This window comes from Taudactylus pleione, unplaced genomic scaffold (genome assembly GCF_031769625.1).
Source record: "Taudactylus pleione unplaced genomic scaffold, aTauple2 ptg000282l, whole genome shotgun sequence".
NCBI lineage: Eukaryota > Metazoa > Chordata > Amphibia > Anura > Myobatrachidae > Taudactylus > Taudactylus pleione.
In genome coordinates this window covers 4,457,192-4,470,163 of record NW_028284684.1, presented here as the reverse complement: position 1 = coordinate 4,470,163, position 12,972 = coordinate 4,457,192, and the positions used below count along the sequence as shown (strand labels likewise).

General features: G+C 45.8%; 1 pseudogene; it reads right to left on the bottom strand.

The window, feature by feature from the left end:
• Positions 1–373: 373 nt before the first annotated feature.
• LOC148512104 (uncharacterized) lies at positions 374–12,767 on the bottom strand (annotated as a pseudogene).
• Positions 12,768–12,972: the final 205 nt, after the last annotated feature.

Genomic DNA, 12,972 nt, shown 5'->3' with positions numbered 1-12,972 from the left:
CAACCCAGTCATCTTGAGAGGAGGAGACGAAGAGTCTAACAAAAGTCTCCAATTCCTGGTTCACCCTCTCGGTCTGACCATTGGTCTGCGGGTGGTAAGCAGACAAAATTTTTAACTTGATCCTACAGGATGCACAGAGCGCTCTCCTAAACCTTGCAAAAAATTGTACCCCATGGTCATATATGATCTCTATAGGTAAACCATGCAGTCTAAAGATCTCTCGAATTAAGGTCTTTGCCAACTGAGGAGCGGAGAGAGGGCCCTTTAGAGGAACTAAATGAGCCATTTTCGAGAATCGGTTCACTACTACCCAAATGGTATTGTGTCCTTTAGAAGGTGGCAACTCTGAAATGAAATCCATTGAAGGATGGGTTCAAGGAGCATTCAGTACTGGTAGAGGACGTAGGGAACCAACAACTTTTCTCCGACTGGGTTTATGCTGGGCACACTTGGCGCAGGATAAGATGAAACTATGGGCATCCTCCTGCATGGCAGGCCACCAGTAAGACCGTTGTAAGAATTTGATCATTTTCACGATGCCCAAGTGACCAGCAAAAAGAGAGGCATGAGCCCAAATCATGAGTTTTTCTCGAAATTGTGGAGCCACAAACATCATGCCCAGAGGAATGGATGCAACCTGAGAAGGAGCCAACACAAGAGGATCTAGTATCGTCAGTGCTTGCGGTTGAACATCCTCCTCCACAGGAGACAGAAAGGATCGTGACAAGGCATCCGCTTTCTTGTTCGACGGAATTGGAGTTTAAAGTTGAACTGGGCAAAAAAAGGGACCACTGAGCCTGCCTAGCATTAAGGCGATGAGCTGTCTGCAGGTAGATACGATTTTTGTGGTCAGTAATAATAGTAAGTGGATACTTCGCCCCTTCCAACAGATGCCTCCATTCTTCCAAGGCCAGGCATATTGCTAACAATTCCTGGTCCCTGATAGCATAGTTTCTCTCTGCCAAAGAGAAGTTGCGAGAAAAAACCCCACAAGAATACTTCTTCCCATCATCTCCAATTTGTGAGATGTGGATGCAGGGGAGGCATCCACTTCCAGAGTGAAGAGTTTCTCGAGTTGTGGAGTTGTGGTTGTTGTAGAATAGGAGCCATAGACAAAGCGGTTTTGAGTTTCTGGAAAGCAGCAATGGCTGCAAGTGACCACCGAGAAGGATTGGAGCCTTTCTTTGTAAGGGCCGTGATAGGTGCAACCACCGTGGAGAACCCCAGAATAAATTTCCTATAATAATTTGCGAAGCCCAGAAATTGCTGAATGGCCTTCAAAGAAGTGGGCTGGTGTAATTCTTGTATTGCTTTTAATTTATCCGGATCCATCTTTAAAGAGTTTCCAGAAATGATGTGTCCCAGAAATGGTACAGCAGACTGCTTGTAAAAAGACACTTGAAGATTTTCCATACAAGCTGTGAACCCGAAGGCGAGACAGTACCTCTTTAACATGAGACCGATGAGATTGGATATGAGTATTTTGCTGCACCCAGCTGGCAGGTCACAGCCCTTTGGACAGGTGTCTGAGACTGTGGAATAGAGATCAAATAAGCGATGGACCAAGAGATGTACTTCTACCAGAAGTACCTGGATACTGATACAGCTTGAGGCACTATAACTATGACCTGGTGACAGAATATATGTTGCACTGGTCCGTCAGACGGAGTGCCGCCCACTGGCAGGGTAGTTGGATGCCTAAGTGCATCGAAGGTGTTAATTGGATGCCCAGTTGCGTCGGAAGGTGGGTCAAGTACTGCGATCCGGTGAGGTATGCAGATGCAGTATTGCGTCAGATAGTGGTATCCGTTTCGCACACAGGCAAAAATAAATAAAGAAATAACTTTTTTTAGATGGTGAACCTCTGCGCGTGCTGATAGTGCACGCGCTTCCAGAAAAGGGGTGTGTCCTTGCAGAACACCCCCAATTCATCACACTGTGGGGCATGCCCAGCACTTACGAAGCTTCCCCAGAGGCTGTGAAACCTTAGAGACACTGTTGCTGATCATTTCAGTATGCACAGTATATTCTGAGAATTATCTCTGATATCCATTTATATTCATATTTATTTATATTCATTTGTATTTATTAGGGGTGAGTGGGTTCAGATTTCTCAAATTCGAACCCCCCCGAGCCCCCCCGATCCGAGGCCGATCTGAGTCAGGCTCGACTTTTCCCGCCTGACTCGGATCTGAAATTGAGGCAAAACGTCATCATCCCGCCTTCCGGGTCTCGCGGGTTTTGGATTCTATATAAGGTACCCGCGTAGGCACCATTTTCTCACTCGGCTGTGGACAGTGAAAAGGGAGGGTGGGAGTTAGGGCTGGCTGGGCTGTGTAGTGTAGTGTAGTGTTGTGCTGTGCTGTGCTGCGCTGCTGTTGTCCATAGGGGCTGTGTCCACTCCTCCAAAGTCCATAGGGGCTGGCTGTGTTGTGCTGTGCTGCTGTTGTCCGTAGGGGCTGTGTCCTCTCCTCCAAAGTCCATAGGGGCTGGCTGTGTTGTGCTGCTGTTGTCCGTAGGGGCTGTGTCCACTCCCCCAAAGTCCATAGGGGCTGGCTGTATTGTGCTGTGCTGCTGTTGTCCATAGGGGCTGTGTCCACTCCTCCGAAGTCCATAGGGGCTGGCTGGACTGTGTTGTGCAGTCAGTTGTCCATAGGGGCTGTGTCCACTCCAAAGTCCTGTGCAGTGTCCCAGTCCTAAAGGGGTGCTGTAGTGTTGACCAGGGGGTGCTCTGTCCATCAGGGGTGCTCCCTCCAAGTGCAAAAAAATAAATATTTTTTCTGTGTTTGTGAATTGTGTGCGTAGTAGCCGCACGTGCATCAACAAAGCAGTGCCAAGTGTGCACCTGTGTCATAAGTAAAGGGCCGGCTGGCTTGACCGTTAAAGGGTGCTGTAACCCCCAAAGTGCACTCCAAGCAAAATGAAAAATATTTCTGTGTTTGTGAATTGTGTGCACTGTGGCTGCACGTGCATCAACAAAGGAGCAGCGCCAAGTGTGCGCCTGTGTCCCATAAGTAAAGGCCGGCTGGCTTGTCCGTTAAGGGTGCTGTAACCCACAAAGGGCACTCCAAACAAAATAAAAAAATATATTTTTTTGTGTTTGTGAATTGTGTGCGCAGTAGCCGCACGTGCATCAACAAAGTAGTGCCAAGCATGCGCCTGTGTCATAAGTAAAGGGCTGGCTGGCTTGACCGTTAAAGGGTGCTGTAACCCCCAAAGTGCACTCCAAACAAAATAAAATTTTTTTTTTTTTTGTGTTTGTGAATTGTGTGCGCAGTAGCCGCACGTGCATCAACAAAGTAGTGCCAAGCGTGCGCCTGTGTCATAAGTAAAGGACCGGCTGGCTTGACCGTTAAAGGGTGCTGTAACCCCCAAAGTGCACTCCAAACAAAATAAAAAAATATTTTCTGTTTGTGAATTGTGTGCACTGTGGCATGCACGTGCATCAACAAAGGAGCAGCGCCAAGCGTGTACCTGTGTCCCATAAGTAAAGGCAGGCTGGCTTGTCCATTAAAGGGTGCTATAACCCCCAAAGGGCACTCCAAACAAAATAAAAAAATATATTTTTTTGTGTTTGTGAATTGTGTGCACAGTAGCCACACGTGCATCAACAAAGTAGTGCCAAGCGTGCGCCTGTGTCATAAGTAAAGGGCTGGCTGGCTAGACCGTTAAAGGGTGCTGTAACCCCCAAAGTGCACTCCAAACAAAATAAAAAAAAATATTTTTTTGTGTTTGTGAATTGTGTGTGCAGTAGCCGCACGTGCATCAACAAAGCAGTGCCAAGCGTGCGCCTGTGTCATAAGTAAAGGGCTGGCTTGACCATTAAAAGGTGCTGTAACCCCCAAAGTGCACTCCAAACAAAATGAAAAAATATTTTCTGTGTTTGTGAATTGTGTGCACTGTGGGTGCACGTGCATCAACAAAGGAGCAGCGCCAAGCATGCGCCTGTGTCCCATAAGTAAAGGGCCGGCTGGCTTGTCCATTAAAGGGTGCTGTAACCCCCAAAGGGCACTCCAAACAAAATAAAAAAATATATTTTTTTGTGTTTGTGAATTGTATGCACAGTAGCCGCACGTGCATCAACAAAGTAGCACCAAGCGTGCGTCTGTCTGTTAAAGGGTGGTGTAACCCTCAAAGTGCACTCCAACAAAAATAAAACATTTTCTTCTGTGTTTGTGAATTGTCTGCACTGTACGTGCATCCTCAAAGCAGCAGCGCCAAGCGTGCGTCTGTCTGTTAAAGGGTGGTTTAACCCCCAAAGTGCGCTCTAAAAAGAATAAAAAATTCTTCTTTTTTTTTCTGTCTTTGTGAATTGTGTGGGCTGTAGCTGCACGTGCATCAACAAAGGAGCAGCGTGCGCCTGTGTCCCTTAAGTAAAGAGCCGGCTGGCTCATTTCTTAAAGGGTGGTGTAACTCACAAAGTGCACTAGTCTCCAACAAAAATAAAAAAATATTTTCTGTGTTTGTGTGCGCCTTAGCCGCATGTATATATCAATATAACATAAATGGAGTACCAAACTTTCTCCGATAAAAATAAAATAGGGATAGATCAAGAACCACTTCCTCCTAGTGCTAAAGCTGCTGCCACTAGTCATGACATACACGATAACATGCCATCAACGTCGTCTGCCAAGGCCGATGCCCAATGTCATAGTAGAGGGCACATACAATCCCAAATGACAAAGTTCAGGAAAATGACCTTGAAAAAAACATTTAAATCATCTGAAGAGAAACGTAAACTTGCCAATATGCCATTTACGACACGGAGTGGCAAGGAACGGCTAAGGTCTATCAATATGTTCATGACTAGTGGTTCAGCTTCACATGACGATGGAAGCCCTCATCCCGCTAAAAAAATCAAACAAGTTAAGTTGGCAAAAGCACAGCGAACAACTGTGCGTTCTAAGAAGTTATCACAAATCCCCAAGGAGAGTCCAAGTGTGGTGGCGGTTGTGATGACTGACCTTCCCAGCACTGGACGGGAAGAGGTGGCTCTTTCCACCATTTGCACGCCCTCTGCAAGTGCTGAAGGGAGCACCCACAGTCCACTTGCTGATATGCACATTGAAGATGTCACTGTTGAAGTACAACAGGATGAGGATACTGGTGTAGCTGGTGCTGAGGAGGAAGTTGGCGAGGAGGATTCTGATGGTGATGTGGTTTGTTTAAATCAGGCTCCAGGGGAGACAATTGTTGTCCGTGGGATGAAAAAGCCCATCACGGTAATGCCTGGGCAAAAGACCAAACATTCCACCTCTTTGGCAATATTTCTATCCAAATCCGGACAACAACTGTCTTACCATATGTACCATATGTAAAGGTGAAATAAGTAGGGGTAGGGACGTTAACCACCTAGGAACATCCTCCCTTATACGTCACCTGCAGCGCATTCATAAAAAGTTACTGTCAAGTTCAGAAACTTAGGCTAAGACCGTAAGCAGTCCAGGGACACCTAAATCCCTTTTTCCTGTTGTAGCCAAGCACCTGCAAACCACACCGTCAACTCCCTCCTCGTCAATTTCCTCCTTAGCCAGGATCGGAAGTAGTTCTGGAGGCCATGTCACTGGCATGACTGACTCTCCTATCCGGGATTCCTCCGGAGGATCCTGCATTGCTACGCCTTCTGCTGCCGCTGCTGCTGTTGCTGCTGGGAGTCGTTCATCATCCCAGAGAGGAAGTAGGAACACCACTACTTTTACTAAACAATTGACCCTCCAACAGTCCTTAGCGAGGAGGATGAAGTACGACAGCAGTCATCCTGAAGCAAAATGTATAACTGAGGCCTTGACTGCTATGTTGGTGTTAGACGTGCATCCGGTATCCGCCATTAGTGCAGTGGGATTTAGACAATTGATGGAGGTAGTGTGTCCCCGGTTCCAAATCCCGTCTAGATTCCACTTCACTAGGCAGGCGATACCGAGACTGTACAGAAACGTCAGAAAAAGTGTCCTCAGTGTCCTGAAAAATGTGGTTGTACCCAATGTCCACTTAACCACGGACATGTGGACAAGTGGAACAGGGCAGACTAAGGACTATGGACCTCATTCTGAGTCGGTCGAAGCGGCCGCACGGTCGTACGCCACCGATGTTCGCTATACTGCGCATGCGTAAAGTTCGCAATGCACATGCGCAAACTAGCCGCTACGATCAGAAATATCTCTCTCCTTGAACACAGCCAGGTCGGTATTTTCAGTGACAGAATGAGGCATTTGTGGGTGGTAACAGGGGAAGGTGCTTGAAAACGGGGGAGTGGAGATCCGAATGCAGGCATGTCTAATTATGCGAACAGCGTTTTGTGGGAGCGCATACGATTTATGGGAGTGCATAATTAACAAAGTAGCGTCATGGCACATGTGATATGGGAGGTTTTTACACTGACATAATCGTAGAGCTTAAGAGAGGGTATGGTCAACCTTAAGCTCTATGACCAGTTTCGATGGTTGCCGATGGTCTCGATTAATCCTTATATGCCTGGAAATTATGTGCAATGCGTATGAGAAGTGGGCGTATATTTTTGTCTTCCGACCGCTTCCTCCCCTTGGTCGGCCAGCTGCCGATCCGAACTTAGGGACGCAACTTGCGAGGGAATCATTTGCATATCTGGCCCCTTTTCGCGTACGACCGTGCGGCCGCTTCGACCGACTCTGAATGAGGTCCTATATGACTGTGACAGCCCACTGGGTAGATGTATCACCTTACGCAGCAACAGCAGCATCACCAGTAGCAGCATCTCAGAAACACCAGCTCGTTCCAAGGCAGGCTATGCTGTGTATCACCAGTTTCAGTAAGAGGCACACTGCCGACAACCTCTTAGAGAAACTGAGGGAAATCATCGCCCAGTGGCTTACCCCACTTAGACTCTCCTGGGGATTTGTGATATCTGACAACGCCACCAATATTGTGTGGGCATTACATCTGGGTAAATTCCAGCACATCCCATGTTTTGCTCACACAATAAACTTGGTGGTGCAGAATTTTCTGAAAAGCGACAGGGGCATGCAGGAGATGCTTTGGGTGGCCCGAAAAATTTCTGGCCACATTCGTCATTCAGCGACTGCGTGCCGAAGACTGGAGCACCAGCAAACATTGAACCAGCTGTGCCATCACCTGAAGCAAGAGGTTGTGACGCGGTGGAACTCAACCCTCTATATGCTTCAGAGGATGGAGGAGCAGCAAAAGGCCATTCAAGCCTATACATCCACCTATGACATAGGCAAAGGAGGGGGTATGCACCTGACTCAAGTGCAGTGGAGAATGATTTCCGTGTTGTGCAAGGTTCTCCAACCCTTCGAACTTGCCACACGTGAAGTCAGGTTTTTGCAGAAGCAGCTGGAGAAAGTGAAGGAGGAGCTAAGACGGAGAAATTCCGCTCGGCATGTGGGACTTGTGGATGAAGCCCTTCATTCGCTTTGCCAGGATTCCAGGGTGGTCAATCTGTTGAAATCAGACCACTACATTTTGGCCACTGTGCTCAATCCTAGGTTCAAAGCCTATGTGGTGTCTCTCTTTCCTGCAGACACAAGCCTGCAGAGGTGCAAAGACCTGCTGGTGAAAACACTGTCAGCTGAAGCGGAACATGACACGTCAACATCTCCTTCTTCATTTTCTCCCGCAACTGGGGCTGCCAGGAAAAAACGTAGGTATCCTAAGCAACCCGCTGGCGGTGATGCAGGGCAGGCAGGACCAAGTTTGGACATCTGGTCCTGACTGAAGGACCTGGCAACAATTTCTGACATGTCTACTGTCACTGCATATGATACTGTCATCATTGACAGAATGGTGGAGGATTACATCAGTGACAGCATCTATGTAGGCATGTCAGACAGTCCGTACCTGTACTGGCAGGAAAAAGAGGCAATTTTGTAGGCCCCTGTACAAACTGGCTCTATTTTACCTGAGTTGCCCCCCCTTCAGTGTGTACTCCGAAAGAGTGTTTAGTGCAGCCGGGCACCTTGTCAGCGAAAGGCGTAGGAGGTTGTTTCCTCAAAATGTGGAGAAGATGATGTTCATAAAAATGAATTGCCAACTCTTCCAGGGAGACCAGCCTCCAGAACGTACAGAGGGACCCGTGGTGGTGGATTCCAGCGGGGACGAGTTAATACTCTGTGAGGATGAGGATGTACACAACACTGAAGAGGGTGAGGAATCGGTGGATGAGGAGGATGAGGACGACATCTTACCTCCGTAGAGCCAGTTTGTGCAGGGACAGATTAATTGCCAGCTTGTTTTGTGGGGGCCCAAACGAACCAATCATTTCAGCCACAGTCATGTGGCAGACCCTGGTGCTGAAATGATTGGTTTGTTAAAGTGTGCATGTCCTGTTTATAAAACATAAGGGTGGGTGGGAGGGCCCAAGGACAATTCCATCTTGCACCTCTTTTTTTTCTTTGCATTATGTACTGTTTGGGGCCTAGTTTTTCAAGCTGCCATCCTGTCTGCCACTGCAGTGTCACTCCTAGATGGGCCACGTGTTTGTGCCGCCCACTCGTATCTCTCAGCATAGTCATCCAGCTACCTCGGTGCAACCTTTTGGACATAAAAACACTATTGTGAGGTGTTCAGAATAGACTGGAAATGAGTGGAAATTAAGGTTATTGAGGTTAATAATAGCATAGGAGCAGAAAAACCCACAAATTATGTGATTTTAGCTGTTTTCATGCTTTTTTAAAAAAAAAATACAGATCCAAAACACAAAACCCAGAACCCAAAACACGGAAGGGTGGTTTTGGCAAAACCAATCCAGATCCAAAACATGAAGAAAGATCCAGATCCAAAACACAAAAAGTGGCTGGTGCACACACCTAGTATTTATCATCTGCTATATATTTCACACATCTCCACACACATACAATTTTAAATATTTGTTGCACTTACCATTTTAGGAATCCACATTATTAACTGACCATTGATTTAATATATGTTCTACAGATATTCTTGATATAGTGTACTTTTTAATACATGCTTTAGTTAAGATGAAAACAAAATGGATTGCCAATGGTCACTGCATGATGCCAACTAGAAAAAGTAAACAAAAATGTTTGTAAGTATTGTACGGTCAAATACAATATTCACTGTTACACAGTAGTTTAACAGTATACAGTTTGAATCTACGACAATATATACATTACTGCAGTTTTTTTTCAGTAAGTCTTTACTCAACAACTGTATTACACTATGACATTAGCATGCATATCTAAGAGGGGTGCGGTGCGGTGCCTGCTGCCGTGCAGGTGTACTTCTGTAGCTTGCGTTGCACTGTCTCACCTTCAGCCCGTATGTTGCTCAGATGGTCCTGGAATTCCAGGCTGGACACGGACATGACTACTGTACCTAGGAGGAAGGAGATGACGTGAGAACCGTCCTTCCTCAATGCCGACCGATACGCCCTACCAGACCGAGGACTACACAAAAAGATTTGTTTTTTAGTGAGAATCATCACTGGAAGTTTTGGCCTCAGATCCAGTTTCACCTATACTGTACATGCTCATGCACCAGGTGCAGACTCAACCTCGCACTGGAGTGCAAGGTCCACTGTACACCCTGAAGAAAGGAGGATAGGCAGAGATGAACAGACAATAAACGACAGACACACAGGTTCTCACTGGAGATACTCTTGTTCTTCATCCCGCTCGATTCCACACACAGGTCCCTGTAGGAGAGAGAATACGCCATGCAGGGCCCTTTTCTGCTTTAGCAGTGTGTCACACTAATCCACTTATTCACATTAATATCGTCCGTAACTCACCGGCTTAACAAATTTATTAATAACGAATTAGTATTAGAATTAAACCTGGTGGTGAAAAAAGCTGTGCCCCTTGGCCCACAGCCCTTATAACGATTTATTTACAAAAAAAATAAATGAAACAAGACAGAATTTGGGTGACCCAGATGGAGGTGAACATCACCTGTCTTTTTGAGGTCAAATTTGAAAAGAACTCCAAATCCCCCCTAGCAGCAGGTGGCATAAAGCCCTGGATTTCCTAAAGAACAAACTGGCAGAGAGCTAGAAGAATCAGAAGATTCCTCCGAATGTGATAACAGAACACTAACATTAGCCAAAATGCTCTTCTCACCTGATCCTGTTGTCGATGGGACCTCCGCCCCGACTGCAGATGTAGAAGCCTGTCCCTCAATGCTCTGTGCGCCCACTATGTCTGCGACTATGGATGTGGATGTTGAAGCAGCCGCTAGTGTATGAACCAAAGGAACCTGAAAACTTAAAACATCTGTATTACAAACAGCAACAGCAAGCGCAGTAGCAGAAACTGACAGCTGCAGCACAACCTGTGATGATGCCGTTGCAGATGGCTGTGGTGGTAATGCGTGCCTTGGAACAGGGGGCAATGTAGGTGGAGGAGCCAGTGGAAGGGGGGGTTGAACCATTTGCTTCGGGCTTGCACGCTGACTAGGCACATATTGAACCTGCTGCGCATCAGAGTTAAACAGGGTAGGGGCAGTGACATAATGCTGCAAAATTTGTCCTTGGCTATGAGGAAAGGAGGGGGCGCAAAACTGCTGATTAATACCCATGAATTGTGGTTGCAATGACCGTTAGAGGTCTCATGGCTTTGACCAGGTGGCAGGGAGGGGCAGCACTGTGGTGGGGATGGGGCATGGCTGAGGAATAGGGTTAAATATGAACAGAGGTCTGTAACAGCAGAAACGCGAGGAGGGGGGGTGAGAGAAATTAATGAAATTAACGAATGAAAGTAAAAGAGGAAAACTATGAAGTACAGTAAATAAGGTAAGGGGAAGGTAAATAAAGAGCTTATAAAAGAAATTAGGAGAATATATAGGGACAGAAAGCACAACTACAATACATACAGTATGGAGACAGTGTACTTAACAGTCCGGATCACAAACTGGAAAGAGGAAGTTAAACCCTCCTCCACATTACTAATTATATAACATACTGTACAGTACAGTGCTGTACAAGCTACATAGCAGTTGCTTGACCCACAACAGGGGAGACTCTATACAGATGATCAATATAATTGTTACACTGGGCAGGTGTCAATACGATTTTCCAAAACTTCATTATCCCGTCCAAAAGTTCCTGTTTATTTTTTGGTTTCACATCAGACCTGATGAATAAACTGGGCCCAGACCAATTCAATGGGATTCATGTCCGGCGACCTATAGCAAAGTAAAAAAAAAAAGCAAATAAAATTATTCTGTCACAGTATAGAATAATTACTGTACAGTACAAACTTTATTGTACAATTAACAGTTAACGCAGTTGGACAATACTCATTCTGGTGATGTGCATTGCCAATTTATACCTCTCTCTTCCACGAATTTCCCTGAAGCCCAGTGTTTTGGATAATTTTCCTGGAATAATCGATGTCCTGATGGAAAGCATCTTCTCACATATGGCACCATATAGCCATCTACTATTTTTTCTTGGAAGTAGGTCTTATCCATGATGCCTAAAGAGATGAGAAATTATTGTCAGTAACAAGCACACACTGTACAGGACTGTAAATAATTTTGATAACAAATATTATTGTACTGTACCTTCAAAAATTAAGATTGGTTCTGCACCCCAAAGAGATATACCTCCCCATACATGGACCTTTAATGGATGCTTCGGACGTGGTTTAAGTGAGAGATGTGCACGGTTCCAGAAGGACAGTCTTGAGAACCTCTCAAGAGAAACCGAAGTTTCATCTGTGAAAATGATGTAATTAAAATTCTCTCCACTCTCTATCCACCATTGTGCTTGTTCAACTCTCTTTTCTTTATTAACATCCCTTATCATGGGATGTAATAAAAACAAGTATTAGTTTACAGTCACGTAAATCAGTCCTTTATCAAGGACAGTTTACTGAATAAAATAGTGCACTGTAGAGTGCATTTGTGTGTTTTTGTACACTATAGTATTTTACGTACCTTGTAGGGCCAAAAGTCCATCCCAGTTCCTTATGCATCCGTTTGATGCTGGAACAGGAGATGTCCAGGTCACATTCTGTTTGTAGAATACATTTTATTTGTAAAGCTGTACGCTCATCATCCTCACAAGTTAATTTGTGCACAATCTTTTTGACGCTCCTATGTTAGAACACATTACAGAACATATAGAAATTGGAACACAGGCCCTGATTCAGAGCCGGACGCTCTGAAAGAGCGCTCGCTCTGAATCAGGGTGTTTTGTTTTTTTTGGAGCGGCCTCCTGGCTGCTCGCATAGCTGTGGGTGGCCACCCACAGCTATTGCGAGCGGCCAGGTTGATGGTCGTGATGGTGATGTCAGTGGCACCGCTGACAAACGGCAGGCTTTCGCATGGGAACGCCTCCATTTGTGAAGCCACCCCCACACCACGCCTCCAAAACGGTGCGAGCTGTCGATCAAAATTGACTGCCGTCCCCTTTTGGTGCGAGACCCGAATCGACTGAGCGCCCGTCGCTAGCCGGGTCTCGCACATGCGCACGTCGGAGCCAGCTCCGGCGTGCGCATGCGCAGTGGCCTAACATCGACCCGCTCGTGAGCACGTAGCGCTTGCGAGGGGGTCTGAATCAGGCCCACAGTACAGTACTGTAGCAATCTAGCAACATATTTAAAATTAAAGGTTGCTGTAAAGTACCTACCATGTACATTTAGAAGGAAATCTATATCTGGGCCGCATTCTCTCAAATGCATGATAGCGCACAGTTTGTAAACTAACAACACCACTCTCTTCAGCCAGGCCTGGATCTGTCGTGTTGTTTTGTGTTCTTTTTTCATGTTTGCAATTATCTTGCTCATGGATTTGCTGATTTTTGTTGGCATGTTTGACAACAAAAACTGTGGAGAGAACAAGAGAAATACTGTTACTGAGTATACAGACTGAGTATACAGAATTTAATGTCCAGTATCTTAAAAAAAATATTATACTGTATAACACTGTATTTTAGAACACAGGGAGATATTAAATTTTTACAACAGCCATAACATATGATAATTATGGTCATGGGCACCCTCAGAGCAATTCAAA